The 5,040-nt window shown below is 31.3% G+C and overlaps 1 long non-coding RNA gene across 1 annotated transcript; it reads right to left on the minus strand.

Annotated features, from left to right (window-relative positions):
• Positions 1-387: 387 nt before the first annotated feature.
• On the minus strand, positions 388-1,593 carry LOC107696325 (uncharacterized). Its single transcript, XR_001635077.1, has 2 exons — positions 1,445-1,593; positions 388-973 (listed from the first exon to the last, which is right to left on the minus strand). It is a non-coding gene; the product is annotated as an uncharacterized LOC107696325 (long non-coding RNA).
• Between the last annotated feature and the right edge of the window lie 3,447 nt (positions 1,594-5,040).

Here is a 5,040-nt window from a genome sequence, read left to right on the forward strand (position 1 = left end):
AATATTATATTTTAAATATTATAAATACATATTGTATAATATATTATAAAATATTATTATAAATTATTAAATAATGGTAATACAATGTTTAACAAATTACATTATAATGAATTCAGTTATATGTTAGATATTTAAAAATATGTTTTATTTCAAATTTGTATATATGTATATATATATATATATATATATATATATATAAAATGTAAAAAAAAACTGCATTTATCATTTGCGATACAGTGTAGACATCAAATGACTGTTTAATTTTTGTGATGAGTTCATATGAAAAACAAATAAAAATGCAATAGAGCTATGAAAAAATGGCTTAAAGTTAAACAGAAGCAGTCTTGTGACCATTATACAACTGGTGATTCATTGAATGTTTTTTAAAAATCATTATTGAATTACTTTGTTATAAACTATATATTGTTTGTAGGTTATTGCATTTATTGGGTCCCTAGTAGCAGGGACAAGTGCTACAAGTATTAGATTCTGTATTGTCCCCATCAAATAAATAATAAATAGGATAATCTAAAATATGCAGACTCATCCTGTGTAAGCACTCAACCCAATCCGAGGCTTCAGTCATGTGACAGAGAATTAAGATCCTGAAAGATTCACCTACTTAAATACTACACTTTTTTTTTTGATTTGTGTAAGGATGCAATAAATGTTTAGTATGTTTCCCTTTTATAGCCTATGCATTGTTTCATGTCACAAATACAAACATGCTTGTCATCAAATACCTGTGCTATAAAATGACAGTTAATAAGCCTACAATAGTGAACATACCCAGTCGGACAAAAAATTACCATTTAGGAAGCTCAGTAAAGCGGTCTATTGTTAGGCAAGACGGAATTACCTGCAGTTTCATCACATCTCCACACGCAGGGGCACCAACCAACCCTGTGCCCACATTCTTGGCATTTTTATCCAAAGACCCTACATTTCTTGGGCTCTCATAGTGGTCCACAACCTTTAAAATAAAAATAACTTTCAAAGGAGGGGCCAACGGAGTAATTTGGCTCAAAAAGTCAGGATCCTGTGTCAGTGCATTTTATTGTTATACAAACGTCCATGCTGCTCCCCAATCTCTCCCATTTTGACCTAGTTATTTGTGTACGAATTCAGCCAAAATACTAATTACTAAAAACGATGACTTTACATGATGTCTTATACATAAATCATGGACTCGTACATAAAATAGTTAGTTCATTCTTAATTCTTCAACTTATACTAAATGTGATCTCAAACCATATAAACTGACTTCAATTAAAACAAAACAATTTGAAACTCGCTATGTCACATGTTAGTGGTGTTAGTCCAGTGCCAATACTGTCATTATGTATCACGAGATGTCAGACACACAGGAAATCACTTAAAGTAACGTACATAAGGTCAAAGCGAAACACTTTACTAGCAAATTGCATAAGTCATACTAGCTTACCTTCTCGTGATACCCACATTGCATCCACAACTGAGGAGCTGAAAGCGTCCTGAAAATGACCGGTAACGCGCACTTCTTCACAAGCAAAGCCGCCATGATATGTGAAGCGATGACGCACTTGAGAACTCAAATAGCGGATTATACGCCATTTAGTCTCGTAGGTTTCTACGATCATCGCGAGATGTGAGACAAGCGGAGCGCAAATTTTATGTTCAAATTAGTTTGATACCTTTATTATTTATCTATACCCTATATGCATTTATTATTAAATTTATATATACTTTTTGTTCTTTTTTTCTTTAACTTGAACAGTTTATACGTTTTCATTTAAAAATGTAAAGCATTAAAGCTACAAAGTTTGCCGCTCTTATTCTGAATAAAAATGGCATCGACCATAACTCAAAAATTGTTGTTTTGTAGGGCAGCAGATTGTTGTTTGTGTTTCACTTTTATGCATTTATTGTGTATATTAATTAAACAATGGTGTAGGACTTACGTCAGTGCAGCGCCTGTGACTGACAGCGCTGTCAGCCAATCGTTGAAAAGGGAGGCGAAGAGGATTTTTCAAACCTCAGGAAATGGGAAAGGCAAAGCAACTTCTTCCATAAAAAAAAACTACCGGTAATTCGAGAGCCGTCTAGCCTCCCAGCTGGCAGCCTGCCACCTGTATCTTCTTTCAGCACCCAACAGCACCCAACTTTTTATTCTCTTTGAATGTCTTTCTTTTTGGTTGAGCTCTCAAATTCAGTTGGAAGTTTGGATATGATGTCTAGTGTAACTCGAACAGGCGCCGCGTGAGCCAGAGCCGCGAGCTCGAGTGAAGATTCGGTTAGTCTAAGCATCACTCTGCGTTTATCGGACATTATTTCATAATGTCGGGTGTGACGCTTCAGGTAAGAAATAAATGAGATATATTTTACACAGCCTAACTGATATGGTTAGTAATGGAGTAATAGGAAATACTGAAAAGTGCTGTTTGGAGATCAAGTAAGTCATAAATCAGTCAGATCGTTAACGTTCAAAGGCTCGTGTTTACATTTCACTGTGGGTGAGTCCTGTGTGGCTCAACGTGCTTCATTCAAGACACCCACAAGAATTTTTTAGTAATAGAGAAATTATTATTAAAAAAATAAAAATGTCAAATATAAAGAAAACAATTAGACAAATGCTGTGTTTATGGCATTATACCTTCCTCCTTATGTTATTGCGCCTTAATAAGGCAGTTTTCGGGCTTTGTCCGAACAATTAAATATCATTAACGTTAAACATTTTCAGGTTGAACGGGTTTGACAGGACTTCAGCTTCCTCTTCTGTCCCTCACTAGAGGCTTCAATGTAACTGAAGTTACGTGTGTGTAAAAACGAGTGACATTGAAGTCTTTTGTGATTTTAAAGTAGTTGAACGGTTCATGTTATGACAGTGGTTAATGATAGTTTCTTTATGTCCGAAATGTGGTCTGCCTGGTTTTTCAGCTTTACTGCTGTTAGGGGGTACCGATGAATGTATCAGTACAACACTATTTGACAGCTTGTTAAATACAGATCATGTTAATCTAAGTCATAGTAGTACACACTTTATGTATGTACATGTAAAGTGATTAGATTAATTTTAGTTTCAGAACTTTTTTGGTGACTTAAGACTGTCAGAATGTGTGAAACACTGCCCTCTATTTGTAACAAAGTGAGATGCAGTATGAAATTTGTTTTCAGAAAATAGCTATTAATAAATGTAGGTTTTCTTCCTTTCATTTAGCTTTTTCCTACTACTGCAGTGTGACAATATGCAAGTGTCTGGAAGTGTTTAAAGCCTCATATGCATACAGATATGTATATCTGCGTTTATGGTGTAACTGCTCCAGTTGCTATCCACATTCAGCTCATATCAGTGACCTTATTTTCACCCTGTTCATTGCAAGTCCACTTTATCAATATCAGTATGTTCACTATTTCAAATTTGTATATATGTATATATATATATATATATAAAATGTAAAATCAAAAATGCAAAACTAAAAATGTAATCACATTATAATGAGTTATAAGAAATTATACAAAATTATACAAAAAATAATGGCAATTATTTTTCAACAAACATGTTTTATTTAAAAATTATCATTTTAATATACTTATATATTATACAAGTTTTCTTTTACAGGTTTTCACTTAAACATAATTTTATAAATAATAAAATGAAAATTCAGCTTTCACCACAGGAATAAATTACATTTTAAAACATATGCAAATAGAAATCAGTTATTTTGAATTGTAACAATATTTCACAATTTTACTGTTTTTCCTGTATTTTTGATAAAATAAATGCAGCCTTGATGAACAGAAAATACTTTTTCCAAAACATCAAAAATAAAAAATAAAAAAAAACCTTATCAGACCTAACCTTTTGAACAGTGGCATATATATATATATATATATATATATATATATATGTTTACTCATTTACAGTGCACTGTTCTCAGCCTGAGTGTGTGTACGATATACTGGCAGTGCAGCTAAACAACCGCAATTAAACCACTTACAAACACAAACACGCTGTTACAAGAAAACCCACAATTCCCATCCAAACACCACTTGGGAATCTGCGCTCATTTTAACTGCAAAGACAAAAAAATAGAAAGTGAGACATTGGAAAAAGATGCAGTCTCTTACAAACAAAAACAGACTGAAATATTTCCATTGCTCCATTGCCAAATGTATTTTTTTTTTTTCAAATTTTAAATAAAACATTATTTTACATATCATATATATGTATATAAACATGTATGTAAAAGTATTAATTAATATAAATACATTTGTTAAATAATTTTAATACAATATTTATTAACCAATTACATTATATTATCTAATTATACGTTTTAATTATATTTATACATTTATATTGTATGTATATTTTAATTATATTGATATTATATATAGAATTTTCATATAATTTATTTAAAAAACATGTTTTATTTAACATTTGTATACGTCTATATGTACAAATATACAAATATAATATAAATACATTTATTAAATATTGTTAATAAAATATTTAACATTACATTATATTAACAAATTGAAGTTTAACATATCTCACAATTCTCAGTTTATATCTCGCAATTCTGAGTTTAGTTCTCACAATTCTCAGATTAGATCTCACAATTCTCAGTTTATATCTCACAATTCTCAGTTTAGATCTCACAATTCTCAGTTTAAATCTCACAATTCTCAGTTTAGATCTCACAATTCTCAGTTTATATCTCGCAATTCTCAGTTTAGATCTCGCAATTCTGATTTTAGATCTCACAATTCTGAGTTTAGATCTCGCAATTCTCAGTTTAGATCTCACAATTCTCAGTTTAAATTTTGTTTTGTTTGGAATTCAGTGGGGTCCAAAGTTATTATGTATTGGACTTTCATTGTATGGATACATTTTTTATTTATTTTTTTTTGTGCTCCACAGAAGAAAGTCAGTCATTCAGGTTTGGAACAACATGCGAGTGAGTAAATGATGAAATGATGAAACTTCAGCTACCAAAACACTCTTGATTCTAATGACTCATAATCATTTATGAGTCCATAATAGCGGATACATCAGAAATT

Source organism: Sinocyclocheilus anshuiensis, unplaced genomic scaffold (genome assembly GCF_001515605.1).
Source record: "Sinocyclocheilus anshuiensis isolate Anshui unplaced genomic scaffold, SAMN03320099.WGS_v1.1 scaffold62, whole genome shotgun sequence".
In the NCBI taxonomy this organism is placed as follows: Eukaryota; Metazoa; Chordata; class Actinopteri; order Cypriniformes; family Cyprinidae; genus Sinocyclocheilus; species Sinocyclocheilus anshuiensis.